This window comes from Pelophylax lessonae (assembly GCF_965119305.1).
Source record: "Pelophylax lessonae genome assembly, chromosome: 12".
Lineage (NCBI taxonomy): Eukaryota > Metazoa > Chordata > Amphibia > Anura > Ranidae > Pelophylax > Pelophylax lessonae.
Window position 1 is genome coordinate 71,352,788 of NC_138779.1, and position 12,698 is coordinate 71,365,485.

Sequence of the window (12,698 nt, forward strand, 5' to 3'; positions counted from 1 at the left end):
TCTTGTCACCCTAAGACATTAAAACTGTAGTATCCCTGTAAAAAAAAAAAAAAAAAACCTGCAAGACAATGGCATAATGTGCTAGTATGCATTGCATACTAGCACATTATGAAATACTTACCTTAGAACGAAGCCCCCACACGGTTGCCCAGACACCGCTAAGGAAGCTGTCATGTTCCCATGGCGTCTCTTCCGGGTTCGGCGGCTCCGGCGCTGTGAGTGGCCAGGGCCGTGATGACGTCACTCCCACGCGAATGCGTGCGGGAGTTCACTTTCGGGCAAGGAGCTCTGAAGGTCTGACAGTGTTATATACAGTAAATATAGTTATAGTCTCAAAATATAGGGAATTCTGTGATGTGACTTAAAAGGAATCTTCTGTATAATCAAAATTGTTCCAATAATAGGTTTGATGTGTCAAACCAATCCCCAAATATCAGAAAATATCCAGCATTAAATAATCGCACTTCATCCAATATGCTTGGAAAAGGCCTGCCATAGCTGTGCACCTCCACCAATCTAAACATTCACCAGATAACAAACAACGATATGCCTTGAATTGGTTCTATGAAGCCAAGTGATATCCTGCTCAGGTATAGTGATTGGATGGTGGACACCAGAGGGACCAAGCACTGTGCAAAAAAAGCTCACCAGCAGGAGCCCAAATGATGCTCATATAGTGTAGTATATTATTAATGATAAAAACAGATGTAAAAAAACAGATGTATTTGCTGCAGCATAAAAACAAAACTGGCCAGAAAAACTTACAGAGATGGCTGCTGCTCCTACCACGAGGATGCGGCGGAAGTGACATAAGCACGTAGGCCCCTCCCGACGCGTTTCGTGCACATGCACATTTTTAAGGGTTCCACCTATGTTATGCTGCACCATCCTCCTCCAGCCAGCAGGGTGAGAGCTAAAGCTAAGCAAGCCCATAGACTTATATGCAGAATCCAGAGAATCTTGTGAGTTGACCCACCCATACTGCACTCTATACCACACTTATTTCAAATCTAGACTGCACCTATACCAACCCTTTAACACATTATACTAAGCCTTTACCACATCTGAACCACATCTAAGAACATCTACCTTGCACTTGTGCCAAGACTATACCATACCTATACTGAACTTATACTGAATGCAGGGTAACTGGGACTAACATTAAGGGCATCAACGCTCTTAAAGGGCCACAAAGATAGCCGGCTGAAGAACACCTAAAAGGACTTCCCTTCCTGTAAATATTATACTGCAAGACCTCATTTTACTCTGCTCCACTTTTCTTTTGGACAGTGCATACCCAGTTGATCTAGGCCCAGCATTGCTGCCATAAATGCAGTATAGTTCCAGCACTCGGTAGATTAAACTTTACTACTGCTCATCGCTGCACATAAGTTGGCCTTGCTACTGTTTTGTCTTTGTGGGTAGTGTTGAGCGAACACGGACTGTATTATTCGTGTTCGTACCGAATAATTGGATTTTTTGTACCCGAACACGGACACGGACACTTTACTGTATGTTCGGGTAAAAATCCGTGTTCGGTCGTTTTATTTCCGGGTTTTGCATGCTTTGGCGCTCTTTTCATGGCGGGCTTTCAACAGCCAATCAACAATCGTTTAACTGGTGTGCCTTAAGCCATCCCAGCCATGCCTGCAAATGTCTCAGTAGCTGTGATTGGCCGTCTGAAGCATGTGACCAAGTCTTTATAAGTTCGAGGCAGCCGCAGCGGCGTCATTATGCTGCTTAGATTCAGGGACAGAGCACACATCAACGTGCTGGCTGCTGATTAGGGAAAGATAGGCAGGAAAAAACCATTTGTGTCCGGATAGAATTGAGGGACAGGTCGGAGTGTTTAGGCAGGGCGAGTTGTAGGCATTTTAGGGATAGAGTCTGCTGAATTATATAGGGTCAGTGTCTTCTACAAACTACAATCGATATTGCTGTGTGGGGGGTGGGGTCTGCACTCAATCCTGATCTACGATCTCTTCTCAATCCTGTTAGGGACAGAGTCTGCTGAATTTTAGGGAAACTGTGTTCTACAAACTACAATCGATATTGCTGTGTGGTGTGGGATTGGAGATAGGCAGGTGTCAGTGATCCACATCCATTTTTCTGTGTGTGAGCTGCAGTGAACACAATCTTTTTGGGCTGCAGTGAACACAATCTTTTTGGGCTGCAGTGAACACAATCTTTTTGGGCTGCAGTGAACACAATCTTTTTGGGCTGCAGTGAACACAATCTTTTTGGGGTGCAGTGAACAAAATCTTTTTGGGGTGCAGTGAACACAATCCTTTTTGGTGTGCAGTGAACACAATCTTTGTGGGGTGCAGTGAACAAAATCCTTTGTGGGGTGCAGTGAACACAATCTTTTTGGGGTGCAGTGAACAAAATCCTTTTTGGGGTGCAGTGAACAACATCCTTTTTGGGGTGCAGTGAACACAATCTTTTTGGGGTGCAGTGAACAAAATCCTTTGTGGGGTGCAGTGAACACAATCTTTTTGGGGTGCAGTGAACACAATCTTTTTGGGGTGGAGTGAACAACATCCTTTTTGGGGTGCAGTGAACAAAATCCTTTTTGGGGTGCAGTGAACAAAATCATTTTTGGGGTGCAGTGAACACAATCTTTTTGGGGTGCAGTGAACACAATCTTTGTGGGGTGCAGTGAACACAATCTTTTTGGGGTGGAGTGAACAACATCCTTTTTGGGGTGCAGTGAACAACATCCTTTTTGGGGTGCAGTGAACACAATCTTTTTGGGGTGCAGTGAACACAATCTTTGTGGGGTACAGTGAACAGAATCTTTGTGGGGTGCAGTGAACACAATCTTTGGGGGGTACAGTGAACACAATCTTTGTGAGGTGCAGTGAACACAATCTTTGTGGGGTGCAGTGAACACAATCATTGTGGGGTGCAGTGAACTCAATCTTTGTGGGGTACAGTGAACACAATCTCATACTGAAGGTTTGAGGGTGCTGCCTGTTCCATACTCCCCCTACTCCTCATCTAGCCTTTTAGGGGTACAAACAATAGTAATTGGGGCCTAGTGTGGTTGTGTACGTGTGATATACATACACTTTTTTGGGATCATATTTTCTATTCCGCTATTTAATCAAAAACCTTTGGGGATCAGTTAAATTGGGGGATAGTCTGTGTTGGTACGTGTGAGAGAGATCCACCTTTCCAAGTTGTTGGGGTTCATCTCATACTTCTGAAGGTTTGAGGGTGCTGCCTGTTCCATACTCCCCCTACTCCTAGCCTTTTAGGGGTACAAACAATAGTAATTGGGGCCTAGTGTGGTTGTGTACGTGTGATATACATACACTTTTTTGGGATCATATTTTCTATTCCGCTATTTAATCAAAAACCTTTGGGGATCAGTTAAATTGGGGGATAGTCTGTGTTGGTACGTGTGAGAGAGATCCACCTTTCCAAGTTGTTGGGGTTCATCTCATACTTCTGAAGGTTTGAGGGTGCTGCCTGTTCCATACCCCCCCTACTCCTAGCCTTTTAGGGGTACAAACAATAGTAATTGGGGCCTAGTGTGGTTGTGTACGTGTGATATACATACACTTTTTTGGGATCATATTTTCTATTCCGCTATTTAATCAAAAACCTTTGGGGATCAGTTAAATTGGGGGATAGTCTGTGTTGGTACGTGTGAGAGAGATCCACCTTTCCAAGTTGTTGGGGTTCATCTCATACTTCTGAAGGTTTGAGGGTGCTGCCTGTTCCATACTCCCCCTACTCCTAGCCTTTTAGGGGTACAAACAATAGTAATTGGGGCCTAGTGTGGTTGTGTACGTGTGATATACATACACTTTTTTGGGATCATATTTTCTATTCCGCTATTTAATCAAAAACCTTTGGGGATCAGTTAAATTGGGGGATAGTCTGTGTTGGTACGTGTGAGAGAGATCCACCTTTCCAAGTTGTTGGGGTTCATCTCATACTTCTGAAGGTTTGAGGGTGCTGCCTGTTCCATACTCCCCCTACTCCTAGCCTTTTAGGGGTACAAACAATAGTAATTGGGGCCTAGTGTGGTTGTGTACGTGTGATATACATACACTTTTTTGGGATCATATTTTCTATTCCGCTATTTAATCAAAAACCTTTGGGGATCAGTTAAATTGGGGGATAGTCTGTGTTGGTACGTGTGAGAGAGATCCACCTTTCCAAGTTGTTGGGGTTCATCTCATACTTCTGAAGGTTTGAGGGTGCTGCCTGTTCCATACCCCCCCTACTCCTAGCCTTTTAGGGGTACAAACAATAGTAATTGGGGCCTAGTGTGGTTGTGTACGTGTGATATACATACACTTTTTTGGGATCATATTTTCTATTCCGCTATTTAATCAAAAACCTTTGGGGATCAGTTAAATTGGGGGATAGTCTGTGTTGGTACGTGTGAGAGAGATCCACCTTTCCAAGTTGTTGGGGTTCATCTCATACTTCTGAAGGTTTGAGGGTGCTGCCTGTTCCATACCCCCCCTACTCCTAGCCTTTTAGGGGTACAAACAATAGTAATTGGGGCCTAGTGTGGTTGTGTACGTGTGATATACATACACTTTTTTGGGATCATATTTTCTATTCCGCTATTTAATCAAAAACCTTTGGGGATCAGTTAAATTGGGGGATAGTCTGTGTTGGTACGTGTGAGAGAGATCCACCTTTCCAAGTTGTTGGGGTTCATCTCATACTTCTGAAGGTTTGAGGGTGCTGCCTGTTCCATACTCCCCCTACTCCTAGCCTTTTAGGGGTACAAACAATAGTAATTGGGGCCTAGTGTGGTTGTGTACGTGTGATATACATACACTTTTTTGGGATCATATTTTCTATTCCGCTATTTCATCAAAAACCTTTGGGGATCAGTTAAATTGGGGGATAGTCTGTGTTGGTACGTGTGAGAGAGATCCACCTTTCCAAGTTGTTGGGGTTCATCTCATACTTCTGAAGGTTTGAGGGTGCTGCCTGTTCCATACTCCCCCTACTCCTAGCCTTTTAGGGGTACAAACAATAGTAATTGGGGCCTAGTGTGGTTGTGTACGTGTGATATACATACACTTTTTTGGGATCATATTTTCTATTCCGCTATTTAATCAAAAACCTTTGGGGATCAGTTAAATTGGGGGATAGTCTGTGTTGGTACGTGTGAGAGAGATCCACCTTTCCAAGTTGTTGGGGTTCATCTCATACTTCTGAAGGTTTGAGGGTGCTGCCTGTTCCATACCCCCCCTACTCCTAGCCTTTTAGGGGTACAAACAATAGTAATTGGGGCCTAGTGTGGTTGTGTACGTGTGATATACATACACTTTTTTGGGATCATATTTTCTATTCCGCTATTTAATCAAAAACCTTTGGGGATCAGTTAAATTGGGGGATAGTCTGTGTTGGTACGTGTGAGAGAGATCCACCTTTCCAAGTTGTTGGGGTTCATCTCATACTTCTGAAGGTTTGAGGGTGCTGCCTGTTCCATACCCCCCCTACTCCTAGCCTTTTAGGGGTACAAACAATAGTAATTGGGGCCTAGTGTGGTTGTGTACGTGTGATATACATACACTTTTTTGGGATCATATTTTCTATTCCGCTATTTAATCAAAAACCTTTGGGGATCAGTTAAATTGGGGGATAGTCTGTGTTGGTACGTGTGAGAGAGATCCACCTTTCCAAGTTGTTGGGGTTCATCTCATACTTCTGAAGGTTTGAGGGTGCTGCCTGTTCCATACTCCCCCTACTCCTAGCCTTTTAGGGGTACAAACAATAGTAATTGGGGCCTAGTGTGGTTGTGTACGTGTGATATACATACACTTTTTTGGGATCATATTTTCTATTCCGCTATTTAATCAAAAACCTTTGGGGATCAGTTAAATTGGGGGATAGTCTGTGTTGGTACGTGTGAGAGAGATCCACCTTTCCAAGTTGTTGGGGTTCATCTCATACTTCTGAAGGTTTGAGGGTGCTGCCTGTTCCATACCCCCCCTACTCCTAGCCTTTTAGGGGTACAAACAATAGTAATTGGGGCCTAGTGTGGTTGTGTACGTGTGATATACATACACTTTTTTGGGATCATATTTTCTATTCCGCTATTTAATCAAAAACCTTTGGGGATCAGTTAAATTGGGGGATAGTCTGTGTTGGTACGTGTGAGAGAGATCCACCTTTCCAAGTTGTTGGGGTTCATCTCATACTTCTGAAGGTTTGAGGGTGCTGCCTGTTCCATACTCCCCCTACTCCTAGCCTTTTAGGGGTACAAACAATAGTAATTGGGGCCTAGTGTGGTTGTGTACGTGTGATATACATACACTTTTTTGGGATCATATTTTCTATTCCGCTATTTAATCAAAAACCTTTGGGGATCAGTTAAATTGGGGGATAGTCTGTGTTGGTACGTGTGAGAGAGATCCACCTTTCCAAGTTGTTGAGGTTCATCTCATACTTCTGAAGGTTTGAGGGTGCTGCCTGTTCCATACTCCCCCTACTCCTAGCCTTTTAGGGGTACAAACAATAGTAATTGGGGCCTAGTGTGGTTGTGTACGTGTGATATACATACACTTTTTTGGGATCATATTTTCTATTCCGCTATTTAATCAAAAACCTTTGGGGATCAGTTAAATTGGGGGATAGTCTGTGTTGGTACGTGTGAGAGAGATCCACCTTTCCAAGTTGTTGGGGTTCATCTCATACTTCTGAAGGTTTGAGGGTGCTGCCTGTTCCATACCCCCCCTACTCCTAGCCTTTTAGGGGTACAAACAATAGTAATTGGGGCCTAGTGTGGTTGTGTACGTGTGATATACATACACTTTTTTGGGATCATATTTTCTATTCCGCTATTTAATCAAAAACCTTTGGGGATCAGTTAAATTGGGGGATAGTCTGTGTTGGTACGTGTGAGAGAGATCCACCTTTCCAAGTTGTTGGGGTTCATCTCATACTTCTGAAGGTTTGAGGGTGCTGCCTGTTCCATACCCCCCCTACTCCTAGCCTTTTAGGGGTACAAACAATAGTAATTGGGGCCTAGTGTGGTTGTGTACGTGTGATATACATACACTTTTTTGGGATCATATTTTCTATTCCGCTATTTAATCAAAAACCTTTGGGGATCAGTTAAATTGGGGGATAGTCTGTGTTGGTACGTGTGAGAGAGATCCACCTTTCCAAGTTGTTGGGGTTCATCTCATACTTCTGAAGGTTTGAGGGTGCTGCCTGTTCCATACTCCCCCTACTCCTAGCCTTTTAGGGGTACAAACAATAGTAATTGGGGCCTAGTGTGGTTGTGTACGTGTGATATACATACACTTTTTTGGGATCATATTTTCTATTCCGCTATTTAATCAAAAACCTTTGGGGATCAGTTAAATTGGGGGATAGTCTGTGTTGGTACGTGTGAGAGAGATCCACCTTTCCAAGTTGTTGGGGTTCATCTCATACTTCTGAAGGTTTGAGGGTGCTGCCTGTTCCATACCCCCCCTACTCCTAGCCTTTCAGGGGTACAAACAATAGTAATTGGGGCCTAGTGTGGTTGTGTACGTGTGATATACATACACTTTTTTGGGATCATATTTTCTATTCCGCTATTTAATCAAAAACCTTTGGGGATCAGTTAAATTGGGGGATAGTCTGTGTTGGTACGTGTGAGAGAGATCCACCTTTCCAAGTTGTTGGGGTTCATCTCATACTTCTGAAGGTTTGAGGGTGCTGCCTGTTCCATACCCCCCCTACTCCTCATCTAGCCTTTTAGGGGTACAAACAATAGTAATTGGGGCCTAGTGTGGTTGTGTACGTGCGAGATACATACACTTTTTTTGATCATATTTCCTATTCCGCTATTCAATAAAAACCTTTGAGGATCAATTGAATTGCGGGATAGTCTGTGTCGGTACGTGTGAGAGAGATCCACCTTTCCAAGTTGTTGGGGTTCATCTCATACTTCTGAAGGTTTGAGGGTGCTGCCTGTTCCATACCCCCCCTACTCCTCATCTAGCCTTTTAGGGGTACAAACAATAGTAATTGGGGCCTAGTGTGGTTGTGTACGTGTGATATACATACACTTTTTTTGGATCATATTTTCTATTCCGCTATTCAATAAAAACCTTTCTAGGGCAAGATCTTAAATTACAGAAATATGAGGAGACCGTCAAATAAGGGCCGTGGCCTGGGTCGTGGTGCTGCTGGTAGAGCTCCTGTTGCAAGGAGAGGACATGGTCGATCTGTGCCAGCTACACGCACAAGTGAAACACCTTCCTCAAGTGTGAGTAGGCGACAGAACCTGCATCAGTATTTGGTAGGGCATCAAACGCCCCTAGAAGTGATGAGGCCAGAACAAGTTGAGGCGATAGTAGATTGGTTTGCTGCTGACAGTGCCTCCAGTTCCTTCACATTGTCTCCCACCCAGTCTACTGCAGAAAGGTCAGAGTTGGCACCTGCAGCCAATGTCCAACCGTCTTTCACCTCACCCCCTTGCAAATCAGGCCAGCAGTCTGAGCCCCAAGCCATACAGCAGTCTCTTATTCTTTTTGAGGACTCTGTCAGCAGGGTTTCCCAGGGCCATCCACCTAGCCCTGCCCCAGAAGTGGAAGAGATTGAGTGCAGCGATGCCCAACCACTTATTTCTCAAGATGAGTACATGCAAGGATCATCGCAGCACGTCTCCGATGATGACGAAACGCAGGTGCCAACTGCTGCGGCGTTCAGCATTGTGGAGACCGACAAGGAGGGCAGGGGTGAAGACTGGGTGGAAGATGATGTGGAGGACGATGAGGTCCTCGACCCCACATGGAATGAACGTCATGCAGGTGAACTGAGTAGTTTGGAGGAAGAGGCGGTGGTCGCACAGAGCCACCAGCACAGCAGAAGAGGGAGCAGGGTGCAGAAGCGGAGCGGCCGTGCCCTAGACACTACGCCCGCTACTGCCCAACGCAGCAAGGGAACGAGCGCACCAAAGTCAGCTCAAAGGAGTTCTCTAGCGTGGAAGTTCTTTAGAAAATGTGCTGATGACAGGACACGAGTGGTTTGCACCCTGTGCAATCAGAGCTTGAAGCGAGGCATGAACCTTCTCAACCTGAGCACAACCTGCATGATCAGGCATCTAAGTGCAAAGCACGAGCTGCAGTGGAGTACACACCTTCAAAACCAAGAAACGTCTCTGGCTCATCCTGCTTCCTCTTCTGCTGCAGTCTCGGCCGCTCCAGCCACATCTGTAGTGATACCGGCACCTGCCACCCCGCAAACAGACGATCTGTCAGCAACACCACCACCTGGGTCACCAACAACCATCTCCACAATGTCCCGTGGAAGCGTTCAGCTTTCCATCTCCCAAACACTTGAGAGGAAGAGGAAGTACCCCCCTACCCACCCGCGATCCCTGGCCCTGAATGCCAGCATTTCAAAATTATTGGCCTTTGAAATGCTGTCATTCCATCTGGTGGAGACGCACAGTTTTAAAAACCTTATGTCGGTGGCTGTCCCACAGTACGTCGTGCCCAGCCGCCACTACTTTTCCAGGCAAGCCATCCCTTCCCTGCACAACCAAGTGGGGGAAAAAATCAGGTGTGCACTGCGCAACGCCATCTGTGCCAAGGTCCACCTAACTACGGATACGTGGACCAGTAAGCACGGTCAGGGGCGTTATATCTCCCTAACGGCACACTGGGTAAATGCAGTGGCGGATGGGCCTGAGGCGGATAGCAATTTGGCGCATGTCCTTCCACCACCGAGGATTGCAGGGCGCTTCAGTTTGCCTCCTGTTCCTAACTCCTCCTACTCCGCTTCCTCATCCTCTACCGCCTCCTCATCCGGACAGCGTAACACCTTCACCACCAACTTCAGCACGGCCAGGGGTAAACGACAGCAGGCAGTTTTACAACTTGCCTGTTTGGGGGACAAACCACACACCGCGCAGGAGTTGTGGAGGAGCATGGAACAGCAGACAAATGAGTGGTTGCTGCCAGCGAGCCTCAAGCCCGGCCTGGTGGTGTGCGATAACGGGCGAAATCTCATAGCAGCTCTGGGCCTAGCCGGTTTGACGCACATCCCTTGCCTGGCGCATGTGCTGAATTTGGTGGTGCAGAGGTTCCTTAAAAACTACCCCGATATGTCAGAGCTGCTGCAGAAAGTGCGGGCCGTTTGTGCGCACTTTCGGCGTTCTCACCCTGCTGCTGCTCGCCTGGCAGCGCTGCAGCGTAACTTCGGCCTTCCCGCTCACCGCCTCATATGTGACGTGCCCACAAGGTGGAACTCCACCTTGCACATGCTGGAAAGACTGTGCGAGCAGCAGCAGGCCATAGTGGAGTTTCAGCTGCAGCACGCACGCGTGAGTCGCTCTGCGGAACAGCACCACTTCACCACCAATAACTGGGCCTCCATGCGAGACCTGTGTGCCTTGTTGCGCTGTTTTGAGTACTCCACCAACATGGCCAGTGGCAATGACGCCGTTCTCAGCTTAACTATCCCACTTCTATGCCTCCTTGAAAAAACAATTCGGGCGATGATGGAAGAGGATGTGGCACAGGATGAGGAGGAGGAGGAGGATGAAGAGGTAACATTTCCAAGGCTTTCAGGGCAGTCATTCGCAAGGGGCTCCGAGGGTGGGTTCCTGCACACGCAAACGCCAGGGACGCAATTGTCCAGCAGGGGCACAGTTCTGGAGGATGAGGAGGATGAGGAGGAGGAGGAGCTGGAGGAGGAGATGGAACCATGTTCACAGCAGGGTGGCACCCAGGCCAGCTCATGGCCATCACTGGTGCGTGGCTGGGGGGATACAGAGGACACGGACCATACACCTCCCACAGAGGACAGCCTTTCGTTGCCTCTGGGCAGCCTGGCACACATGAGCGATTACATGCTGCAGTGTCTCCACAACGACCGCCGAGTTGCCCACATTCTAACTTGTGCTGATTACTGGGTGGCCACGCTGCTGGATCCCCGTTACAAGGACAACGTACCGTCCTTAATTCACTCACTGGAGCGCGATCGCAAGATGCGCGAGTACAAGCGCACGCTGGTAGACGCCATGCTGCTGGCATTCCCATCTGACAGCGGGGCCACAGTGGAAGCACAAGGCAGAGGAGGAGGAGGAGGAGGTCGCCAACGCAACCAGGGCACCGCCAGCACCTCAGAAGGCAGGGTTAGCATGGCCGAAATGTGGAAAAGCTTTGTCAGCACGCCACAACAAACAGCAGCACCAGCAGCTCAGATGGAACGTCTTAGCAGGAGGCAGCATTTTACCAACATGGTGGAGCAGTATGTGTGCACACGCCTACATGTAGTGAATGACGGGTCTGCCCCCTTCAACTTCTGGGTCTCCAAATTGGGCACATGGCCTGAGCTTGCCCTTTACGCCTTGGAGGTGCTGGCGTGCCCTGCAGCCAGTGTATTATCTGAACGGGTATTTAGCACGGCTGGGGGCGTTATAACAGACAAGCGCAGCCGCCTGTCCAGAGACAATGTGGACAAGCTCACGTTCATTAAAATGAACCAGGCATGGATCCCACGGGACTTTTCCGTACCTTGTGCAGAATAGCAATGGATACCGACCTTACCCACCCATTGTTCCATTTTTGCTCTTTCTCACTCTTTTGGGGTGTACCCTCATTTAAAATTTGTGAAAAGAAGCAGTGTTGGCTACCTCGTCCTCCTCCTCAGGGCCAGATTAATGTAGGGGCTATTGGAGCTGCAGCTCCAGGCCCCTACCTTTTATATAGGCCCCGGGTTGGCCATATTCACTGTTACCGCTCTTCTGTCACTTGTAAACACAGAAGTCTGGCTTCTATGCTCGCTTCCCCAGGCAGCACCCTCAGAACCTCCCCACACAGCGTGAAGGCCGGACAAGGAGGGACAGTTGGCGATGCATGGATGTGTTTATGGGCTTCAGAGACAGCATCCCATGTTGAATTAGGCATGCATGGCTGCACCCTTCCTCCTCTGGGTGCATGGCAAGGCACGGCCCTAAGGCCCTTCAAAATCCTCAGCACCAAGCCCATGATGCTCTTAATCCGGCCCTGGTCCTCCTCCACCGCCGCTTCCACCTACACCGCCCATAGGTGTGCGCAGCCTATTGCATTAAGGTGTGCACCCCAAAGTTGAAATACACATGCATGTGTTTGCCAGCAGGGAGAGTAATGTATCGGGGCCATGTACCTGTAGGCAAGGAGAAATAGAGCAGAGCAGGTCCCAGGGAGATCTTTCCCATCTCCTCACTGGCAATGCTATGTGCCCTAGGTGATTAGGGTGTGCCCAGGCACACCCAGCACACCCTGTGCGCACGCCTATGTCACCGCCACATCCACCACCACCTCAACCTCCCTCCTACTCCATATGGGCCTCGTCCTTCAGAGATGAAGAAGAACATTGTTTTATTTTTCTGTTTTTTTTTGTTGTTTTAAGTTATTTCCCTATCCACATTTGTTTGCAGAGCACTTGCCATGCTCTTAATTACGTTTTGCTGCCATTTGCAGCACTCTAGCCCTTTCCTTTGGTGTTTTAGAGCCATTTTAGTGCCTTAAAGTTCGGGTCCCCATTGACTTCAATGGGGTTCGGTGTCCGGGAAAAGTTCGGTAAAAGTCCGGGACACGGACCCGGACTTTTTTTTAAAGTTCGGCCGAACCCGTCGAACACGGACATCTAGGTGTCCGCTCAACCCTATTTGTGGGTCATCTTTTTTTGTTTATTTCGTTTTGGTTAAAAAAAGCACAACTCCCCACCTCACTTCT

At 47.4% G+C, this 12,698-nt stretch overlaps 1 protein-coding gene across 1 annotated transcript in view; it reads right to left on the reverse strand.

Moving 5' to 3' along the window:
* LOC309568398 (putative pleckstrin homology domain-containing family N member 1) overlaps positions 1-12,698 on the reverse strand; it is a 99,456-nt gene that overhangs the window by 11,888 nt on the left and 74,870 nt on the right. The gene's annotated exons all lie outside the window — the stretch shown is intronic.